The sequence below is a fragment of the Corvus brachyrhynchos genome, unplaced genomic scaffold (assembly GCF_000691975.1).
Source record: "Corvus brachyrhynchos isolate BGI_N302 unplaced genomic scaffold, ASM69197v1 scaffold1, whole genome shotgun sequence".
Taxonomy (NCBI): domain Eukaryota; kingdom Metazoa; phylum Chordata; class Aves; order Passeriformes; family Corvidae; genus Corvus; species Corvus brachyrhynchos.
The window spans coordinates 1,729,593-1,740,466 of NW_008237222.1; the positions used below are offsets into that span (position 1 = coordinate 1,729,593).

Sequence of the window (10,874 nt, forward strand, 5' to 3'; positions counted from 1 at the left end):
CAGTGAGTATAGTTTAACTGGTGATAACATCAATGGGAATGGCATTGTTGTCAAGGGTTCAGGAGCTTACAGTCTCATTTCATGTCTGACTGGGTATGAGCAGTCTCAGGTTACAGTTTAACTGTAGTTATGGACTGTAGAGCTTCCATTTTTTAGGCATAAGCAGACCCCACTACAGTTCAGGCCATTGCTAATTTTTCCCAGCACCATCATTGTTACAGATGTGACCACATGGGATTCTTGGAAGAACAAGTAGAACATGAGACACTTCCCCAATATAATACAGTAAAGATCACAAATATTATCTTAAGTGTTAACATTTAAAAGAAGTTTCAGATGTGTTTTGGTTTTGATGTGTTTTCCCCTTCTAACACTCCATTAATAGCCCAGATCAGATGAGAAATACTCGCTGCGACCCATGTTTGAAATCACAGAAATAAATACAATGATTATGCCTTTTAAAGGAGGGATCTGTTCTTCTCTTCATGAAAAACAACCAAATTATGCCAGATCCCTGGCAATGGATCTGTAAGAGAGTTTGATTGCCAGGGAGAGATAGCAGAGGTGCCTGCCACCTTCCACCTCTTCACAACTAGTTTCTTGGTTGGTACTGAAGCAGAAAAAGGCAAAATTATGTTTGCCATCTTTATTTTGAGGATTTTGACATACCCAGTGAAGGAACTCACTTGCTTCTGTTGTAGTCATTCTTTGAATAACAAGAAAATTTCTGCCACTTTCTCATTTCCACAGTTAAAACCAGTTATGCTCTGGCATTACAAAATCACAGAATCTCTGAATATTCTGAGCTGGGAAGGGACTCACGAGGATCAGTGAAGTCCAACTCCTGTAACGGACAGTCCAAAGAATCACACCATGTGCCTGAGAACATTGTCCAAATGCTTCTTAAGCTCTGTCAGGCTTGGTGCTGTGACCACTTCCCTGGGGAGCCTGTTCAGGTGCCCAACCACCATTTGGGTGATAAACCTTTCCTAATATCCAAACTAAACCTCTCCTGACACAAGTTCAGGCCGTTCCCTCAGTCCTGTCACTGGGCACCACAGAGAAGAGATCAGTGTCTGCCCCTCCTCTTCCCCTCACAGGAAGTTGTAACTGCAGTTGAGGTCTCCCCTCAGTCTCCTCTTGTCCAGGCTGAACAGACCAAGTGACCTCAGCCACTCCTCACATGGCTTCCCCTCCAGACCCTTCATCATCCTCATGGTCCTCCTCTGAATGCTCTCTAATTGTTTAATGTTTTTCTTATATTATGATGCCCTAAAGTGCACACAGGACTGCACACAGGTGAGGCCACTCGAGTGCAGAGCAGAGCAGGACAATCCCCTCCCTTGCCCAGCCGGCGATGCTGTGCCTGATGAACCCCAGGACACGCTCGGCCCTCCTGGCTGCCAGGGCACAGCTCCCTCATGTTCAACTTGCCATTGACCAGGACCCCCAGGTCCCTTTCTGCGGTGCTACTCTCCAGCCTCTCCCTCCCCAGTCTGTCGTACATCCAGGGCTCCCCATTCCAGGTGCAGAATCTGTCACTTGTCTTAGTTAAGCTTCATACAGTTGGTGATTGCCCAGCCCTCTGATTTGTTGACGTCTCCTCGCAGGGCCTCTCTTTAAGGGAGTCAGCAGCTCCTCCTAATTTTGTATCATCTACAAAGTTGCTTAGTATTCCTTCAAGTCTTGCATTCAATTTGTTAATGAACATGTTGAAGAGAGCTGGGCCTAAGATGGAGGCCTGCAGAACCCCACTAGTGCCTGGATGGCAGCAACACCCATTCAATGTAACCCTTTGCGCCTGACCCATGAACCACTCGCTCACCCTTCACAGGATGTTTTTATGCAGCTGAAGGCTGGACATTTTTTCCAGAAGGATTTCATGAGAGACAGTATCAAAAGCTTTGCTGAAATTCAAGATTGCATCAACTGGCTTCTCTTGATCAACTAGGTTGGTTACCTTGTCATAAAAGAAAATCAGGTTTGATATGCAGGACTTTCCCCTCATGAAGCCATGCTGGCTGATGACTGTGTTGTCCTTCAGGCGTTTTTCAATATCCCCCAGAATAATCTTCTCCATAACTTACCAGGCACCGAAGTGAGACTAACAGGCCTGTAAAAATTAAACCCGTCTGAATTTTTCCTGACTCTGCTGTGCACTATGACTCAGAAGTCAACCCCCAAAATATTTCACAGAATCAGACAGAAAGATTTAGGCTGCAGTTTGAAGGAAATGTAAATATAGTACTTCATTATCTTTATTTACACAAAATTATCTGTTTATAATGAGATTACAAAAATGGGGAAAGAGCAATGAAGAAAAAGTAACAAGATAGAAACACTTCTATTTTGTGGGGAGAGCTCTTCTCTTCTCTTCTCTTCTCTTCTCTTCTCTTCTCTTCTCTTCTCTTCTCTTCTCTTCTCTTCTCTTCTCTTCTCTTCCCTTCTCTTCCCTTCTCTTCCCTTCTCTTCCCTTCCCTTCCCTTCCCTTCCCTTCTCTACTCCCTTTCCATTCCCTTTCCCCAAAGGATGGAAAGAATCCAAGGAAGGCTAGATACACTTATTAAGACAACGATGCAATAGGCTTGAGTATACTTTTTTCTGTTCTCAGACAGCCAAAATTCAGGATCTGGATGCAAACCTTGCCAGTATGGTGAAACTAGCTTCAAATCCTTCAGAGAATCACTATAATGTTATTGATGTACTTTTGTTTTGTTGGTTTGGGTGATTTTTTTTTCTTTTCCTAGGTTTTTTTTTACCTTTTAGGACAAGACAGAATTCTCAGACATATCCTGTAGAAGTTTTTCCACTCCTAAGAAAGCTGCAATTCATAAAATTTAGTATGACTCCATAAGTTTTTAGGAAAAATACCAGATGTCATAAAATCTTGAGAGTATGTGTCAGTGGATTCATGAGAATCCAAGTATGGATTCTATATGGAAAGATTTTCCTTCCTAAGAAGATGGTATAGGGAGTTGTGTGACATGAGGTCCAGCATGCTGGTGGGCAGCTACACTTCAAAGGAAGGACACTTGAATCAAATAAGGCAAAGACACACTTGATTCTGAAAGGAACTGACAGAAATTCATCTTGCCTTGAAGATTATTTTAACAGTTTTCCTACATTTTTTATGCATACTGTATTCATACCACTTTCATGTTACTTTTATGACAAATACAAGTGATAAACTTGTTTTATTGCTCTACAGAGGTACTTTTGTGTCCAATTAGTTTGGTACTACAGTTTGCTCTAATTAGCCTGGAAATACACATCATAGTTAATTACACTGTTCACCGTTTGAGAGGCTGGAAATAATTAAATATGTTTTCATTACTCAACTGGCCTGGAAAAGGTATATACATTTCAAGCATTAGTCCTGAAGTGCTCCTTCAGATGCTGGCAGTCAGTTACATCAAAACTTTCAAAAAAGCCTGAATGTGTTGTCAGAAATACACAGCAACAGTCAAAACAATGAGCCATGTGAAGTAATGTAAAATATACTCTTTCCTTAAAGGAATTATATATCTCTGTGGAATATCAAACAAAACAAAAAACCCCAAAGAGACTGTGTGAAAAATATAAATTTAATAGCAATGGAGAATACATAACATAAACAATAGTATATAAGCAGTGAAGTTAATGGAAAGTACAAGTACAGAAAACTTTGAAAATCCAGCCAGTAATTTTTTTTTTTTTTTCAGATTTGCCAAGTAATTAAAATGGAACAGTTTCACTACAAAATAGTGCACTGTGACATCTGAACAGGATATTATCTTTGTTAAATAACTCCATTTTTGATAGTCCTGCCCTAAATGTCCTCTGATTCAGCTGCAGTTTTATTTTTACCAAAGGCCTGAATCTATAAAGGATTGAGGTAACTTTAAAAAATGGGTGCACAGGCTCCCTGCTGAGAGCATTCAGGGAGCCAGAGCCCTCACAGCAGCACACTAAAAGGCAGTCATGGGGTATGGAACCACTCAGTGTCCCCCAGCTCAGCAATCACTACATAATAATTAGCCAAGACAGAGACTCTGTGGTCAGGAGCACATCAGAAATGTCATCCACACCTGGGTCCCAGTGGCGTGTACCTGCCATATCTCACCTCCAGCCCTGATAATCCTCCTGGATGGAAAATGGGTTCGTTCCTTTCACTGAATCACAGACAGGGTAAGGTTGGAAGGGACCACGGTGGCATCATCTGGTCCAACCTCACTTTCCTTACACTGAGGTGGGCAGGTTTTACTTTAAAAATAACCCACAGAACCAGGTCATCACTATGGGAGTGTAAGCTTTTAATTGTGGACAGCCAGGTCTGTCCTGAATTGCCTGAGATGTATATCTATGACCTCCTCCATTGGTCTGCTCACCTCTACTGCAGGTGCACCCAGCACTGGACACTTTGAGACAACCTCTTGCAAGATTATCACTCTTTTACATGAAATCTGAATCAAACAGTAAAGAACTTTTAGCAAATCAACTCTTAGAGCTGGAAGTTCCATTTTGGGAAAAATTTTCAACGTATAACAAATCTTTCAGACTCCAAACCCTCCAGGAAGACAAGTTTTATGTCAACAGGGGTGACATAAGAGAGGGAAAATTCCTGTGCCTGGTTAAACTTTTTAAAGTGCTGTAATTTACAGAGTAGGGGAAAAAACCACAATAGAAATAGAAAATGCAAGTAGTAAAATCAAAAGCAAAACTTAATTGTTATGAAAATGGTGAAATTAGATTTTTTAACGTTGTAGTGACTTTTTTCCCTCTCCAAATGAAATTTTGCAAATTGCACCCCAGATAAGAAATGCTGTTTTGGAAGAATCATTCATTTCAACTGAATATGATCCCCTCAAGTTTTTTTTGACCTGTACTATTTCTTAGCTCTGTCAAGAGAATCCTTCTGAATAGACACAGAATTTGCATTTAAGCCTTCTTGTTGTCAGATCATTTAGAAAGGTTATCAGGTGAAACAGACAACTAGAAGAAAAGCTCTTTCTTCATCAGGTACTTTAATATAGATTTTACAACCCATTATCTCCAATGGTTTGGGAAACCAGGGGGTATGTTTATTGTGAACATCAGCAAGAAATAGTTTTCTTCAGCTTGCCTTTACAAATGAAGCAAATCAGATACAAAATTGGTTGCTCATGAATTTGCAAATTTGAAATAACCCATTCCTTTTTGAAGCTAAGACAAACAAAATTTAACCACCTTATAAAATATTTCTTTATTTAAAAACGTCATTTGTCTTATCTGAATTTTTCTGACTTGACAGCTATATTAAGCAAAGAGAAATTTAAACCTGAAACAAATATGCCTTCGCTGTTATGATTTAAATTTCAACCAGTAACAAATTCAAATGTCAACAATGAAATGTATTCAACCTAAAACAACATCATGATTAGAAGAGGCATTTTCTTCTGTTCATTATGTTAATTTAAATTTCTAAACCTGATTGTTTCAAATTATTCACTTACACAAATTAAACATATTTTTACTTAATTGAAGCCATTCATGACCCACCAAATTCTTTTTTGAAATTAAGTAAGGAGGCAAAAAAAAAAATTAAGTAAATTTTTGTTTTTATTTTACTGCAATGAGAGTGAAGTTGTGTAAAAGCCTCCTGAATGAAACCAAGCAAGTTTTGGTTAGTAAGTGAAAGCAATATAGTCATGCCTTAAGGATGATACCCTTAGCTGTAAATACTTTTATTTGCTATTGCAGTCAAAATACACATCTGTGGTGAATAAGTACAAATACCCAGAATGTAAGCGTAAAGCTCACTGAAATCCTTAACATTATTTTCATTGACCTCAAAGGGTCAAAGTAGTCTGATGGCCTAACCTGTTGATATGCAACTGTGTTTGCTTTCACATGCCCATTTATAGCTATAGGAACATGCAACAGATTGTACAGATGCTGCTTTACTTTTAAAAGGAATATGTAGCAGCTACATACAAACTCACTTATGTGTACTGGATATACATTGGCTGTTATTTCTCTGCTCATTGATAAATAGAAGAATTAATAGAAAAAATAGAGGTGATAGTATTATTATTATAGAGTTTCTATCTGAATTATGATGGTGTGATTTACCATAGCAGAACCATAAATGTACAATTTGGTGATTTCCTCTTAAAACTATAACTTAACTTGACAGCAATGCTAGATCATCTTGGTATAATAAAAATCATCCCACTGCACTTGTTTCTGTCATATTATATTTAAAAAACCCTGCAAGTGACAAGAACAATAAAAGATTATCAGGTTCTAATTGCTCTTGCATTGAGGGCACTTCATGAAACTTGTGACTGCCTCACCTGATCCAGTAATATCAAGCACAGCTGACTGGTAAATTTACCACATGTCCCCATTTCCCTTAATGAAAGGAAAATGAGGGTAAACTGAACATCACATTAATAGATTCTAGTCTAGCAGCTCCATGCAAAGTTGAAAACTTCAGGAAGAGGTTCGTGCTTTGACCTCAGGCTGCAGGTCAGAATATTTTATATGCCTTGGAGTCCACAGAGAGTCCATGAAACAATGGAAATTCCTGACACAAAGTCCTAGGTAAACAACAAATCTTTAACACTTCAGCATTAAAAGACTATTTTTCAACCCTTATTTTACGCTTAAATGTAAATAATGATCACATAAGATTCCATTTCTTTTAGCCCTATATGAGGTTTAGGCTAACAGCCTTTTCACTGTTTTCTGGAGGACTGAATATAGTGTTATTGATTTCAAGCAGTTAGGAGAATGAGAGGCTGCTGAACTGAGGCCTCTGCAACAGCAGAAGGTGGTGTTGGTGTTGTGACAAGTAATACAGTAGCAGCAATTTAATGAAGCATTTCCTTCTCTACATTAGTTAAAAATTAATTTAGAACCTGGGAGCCTGATTCTAATTTTGAGAAAATCAATGTTTAAACACCCACTGAATTGTACAAGTGAGAGATAAACTTCCAAATTATTGACTGCTGCTGCTTATGTCATCTGTTTGCAGTTCAGGTGTCTGGTTTCTTAAGGGATTTTAACAAGATTCAAAGTCTTTCCTTATCTCAAACACCGAGCCAACTCAGACAGACTCAGACATAATCTGTACCACAGAAGGACCAGTCTGACAAGCCAAGGCAATGCAGCACTCCCATGACACTGGATTTTTATAACACATGGAATTACACTAAATAGCTGACACTTCACCTTTGCTCTCCCAGCTGCTCAGAGCAAGCAGATCCAGTTCTGACTGTGCTAGATCATCACTGCTTCTCCATACTATTAACAGAAGGATATCTTACCTAGACAAATAGCCATGGCTCCAACTTCTCAGTCATCTCTCAGTCTGCTGGTCTTTCAGGATCTCCTTATTTCAGTAGCATGATCATAGACATGATTGCTTAAGTCTAGGAAAAATCAAGATTTCGTAGGAAGAGGAAAGATTTGTCATTGAAATGAATGATAGTCCAGCTTTCTGAGACAGAAAGGAAAAGGCTTGTTTTTAAGTAAAAAAAGGCACCAGTTTCTGTGTAAAAGCTTGTCTACTTTTTACAACTGCAGCTGATTTAGCTTCAGACAGTTTAACAAAATTGCTTCCCCTTAAGGGTGGGTGGTCACACCTGTGTAACATCCAGATTTTTTTGAAACAAAAGTGGTAATATTAGTAAAATATGATCTATAATAACTGGGACTTTCCAGATGTAATATGCAATCAAATTTGCACAATTAGAACACCATCTTTAGAGGCAATAAAGTCGGCTTTGTTCCTCACATTCTGAAGATTTGTGCTTTAATTTTTTTTCTTATTCAATTACTTTTGGTATGATAATTAGGACTAAGTGTGCCCCAGTTTAATAGATCAGGGTAGTTCTGTATCAATCACTAGAAAAGGCTGGCTTATGCTTACTAAGAATTTGAAGGAGATTATATAATTAGCTACAAAGCATGAGCAGAAAAGATCATTTCTTTGCAGAGAAGAGCATAATAAAAATTCACTCACTTTGTTCTATTAAAATATACATATTTTAAATTGTTCTTTTAGATGACTGGATGGTGAAAGTTAAGCAAACTAAGGCAAGAAGAATAACAATCCTACTGTAAAACATCACAAAAACAATAGTAAGGGATTCTCTAATATTTTCAATGGAGCTGGTCCAAAACTCATAATAAAATTTTAAATATAGTCCAATATAAAATAAGCCTAACTTTTGTATTACCTGATTCTGCCTGTTTTACTACTTTACCTGCTATATTTTTTATGTAATTATATGTTTAAGTATCCTTACCAGCAGTATGTTCTTACCTGTAAAGACTGCAAGTAGATATGAATAAGTGTGGGAGGAAAATGAGATTTTCTGTTTTGTAAATAGGTAGTTTGCCTTTTTACTGTTTCTTTTTAACCTTAATTCACTGCAGCCTGGCCAACATTTTTCTGACAATCAAAATATTTAGTTTCACTACATTTTGGATGTTTGTTTCGATTTTTTGAACTCCAGAAAATAGTTAATTTTGTTGGTAGAAAAAATTTACATGTAGTCCTGTTTCTTGCTTTCAGGATTGATCAAGGGAAATGCAAGAGTAGTTCCTTTACAGAACAGTATAGAAACACAGGAAAATTTATTAAAAACCTGCTTTCTTAGTGCAAACTAACAGCTTCCTCTGATCTGAAGTTCAAGATCTTCCTGAGTACCAGGTTTTAACTTATGTTTATTAGTCTTTCATGGATTGTTCTTCTTTGAGTCTGCTTAATGAGTTTTTAAATTCATGCAAATTTTTGGCATTGTCAAATACTTTAGCAACAAGTTGCACAAATTAATACTTTTTTAATGTAGGAAAAAACCAAAACGTTGCTCTGTTTGAGCCTGCTATATGACTGAATTTGTTTTCCATTGCTTCCTGTATTTAGGGAAGCAGTGAATAGTCATTGCATATAAACATGCCTTCCCCAGGCAAATAATGCTGCTTTAGATGTCTGTAATTCCCTCCTTGTTTGTGTCTTTTCTGTATTGTATAATCTTAATCTATTTGTATATACTTAATATAGAAACAATTTGTTTCCTTAATCAGCCTTCTCTCCTTTCAATGCACTTTGTCTTTTTTACTATATCCCATTTTAGGTTAACACGGTCAGAAATTAATTAAATGTTGAATCTATGGGCACTTAAACAACATATATGGTAGTACAATTATGTTTTCCTTTTCATACTCAGTCCCTTTCCTAATACTTCCTAGCACTCAAATGATTTTTAAAATGCCTTTTGTGGACTCAAATCTCCCATTTTGGAGAATGGAACTAGATGAATTAGCTCATGCAGCATTCCCATGTCTTTCCTGGGAACAAACTCTCTATATCACTACCTTGCTCTCTGGAGTGCTTACTTGGCTCCTGTTCTGCCCTTCCCCACCATGGAATTTGCACCACCAGCCTGTGCACTGAGGAGCATCACCCAGGATATCAACGCTGCTCACATCACCCCCACACACAGCCCAGCCCTGCTTTCCTGGCCTCTCCACACCCAGAAGCAAGAAGGAAGCGTTGGCCCTCTTGACTAATCATAAATGTGACTCCTATTTTTGAAATTAATGCTTTTAAAAGGATTTTTTTTCCTTCAAAGTCTCACTCTGAACACTCTGACTTTGTGAATCCTATTTGCGTGAATGATATTTGAAAAGAATTTAAATGGCCTTTCCATTTTTATTTGAACCACACTTTTAGATTAAAAGAATAAAAAGATTTTTCAATTAAAAATGAAGGGAAATTGGTTAGGTGACACTCAAGAGTTTTATCAGGTCTTCAGTGATCTGTAGAAAGTTAAATATTTGTTTTTCAAAGCAAATTCCACAGCACATTCATCACCACTGTTCAGCTCTAGGAGATAAAATTTAGCTGTGGGAGCACAAGGCAGAAGTCAGGGCTCTGACTTGCCATTGAAAATACAGGGGCTGAATCTCTTTCTGACCTAGAAAATGTCACTTAACTTTGAGTCCTTCACCTACCAGATTTAAATAGGCAACGATTACTGTTACTTCTATCAAAAGGAGCTGTGGAAATCATGTTTTACCTGGCTAATATGAGGGTGTGCAAAGGAAGTGGAGAGGTACTATTGTTTTCCCTCAGCCTCAGGATGTTTAGTCATGTATGGTGGTGTGATATGACAGGGACAGCAAATATGACAAATGTTCATCTGCAATAGTTATTACGATTATTACCTCTGCAGCAAGTAAAGAGCATGTTTTAATGCAAACTGAAATAGGACTGACTGCGTTTTTGTTTTAACAAAGCAGCATAAACTGAAACTGCTGGTAGATTCCGGCTCCTGAGGTGCTGACCTTGAGCTTGACAGCTGTTTCCCTGTTCCTTCCACCGTATCACAGCTGGCATTCACACACCTTTTTCCAATGAATGAGCCAGATACACCTACTTTGCTATCATCCCCTTGGAGACAGTCTCTGTTTTTCCTGGCCACCTAAAGGTAGAGGAGGGACATAGGTGTCCACACACCCACACACACACGCAGAGTTGCTGAAGACAGGGTGTGCTTGAGCACTGGGGAGACTGAAGTAGATATTTCCCTTGTGCAGTCAGGGTTACCCAGTAAAGTTGTTTTACCTCCATGATCTTTCTGAGAGGGAAATCCCTAAAATAGGTGAATGAAGGTCTTAATGGAACAAGCTGGCTTTATTTCATGTTTGCCCTAAAGCCTCAGCACACTGTTCCAGCAGCGTAAAAGACTATAAAATTCAAATAGGTTATATTTACAGCCACAGTAAGGCCTCTTTACAGTGTGCAAATGATAGAAACAAGAAGCAGGTATGCCTGAAAAGTACTTTGTAGGGAGCCTTCTCTTATAAATTGGAAAGCATCATAATCTTTCAACTCACTATCT

The 10,874-nt window shown here is 38.2% G+C and overlaps 1 long non-coding RNA gene across 1 annotated transcript in view; it reads right to left on the reverse strand.

Annotated features, from left to right (window-relative positions):
* Positions 1–4,986: 4,986 nt before the first annotated feature.
* The window catches only part of LOC108445385, a 31,635-nt gene continuing 25,747 nt past the window's right edge, over positions 4,987–10,874 (reverse strand). Inside the window, exons 3-4 of the long non-coding RNA XR_001860207.1 lie at positions 7,290–7,394; positions 4,987–6,560 (exon numbers count right to left, since the gene is read on the reverse strand). This is a non-coding gene — a long non-coding RNA (uncharacterized LOC108445385). The remainder of the gene's footprint in view (positions 6,561–7,289; positions 7,395–10,874) is intronic.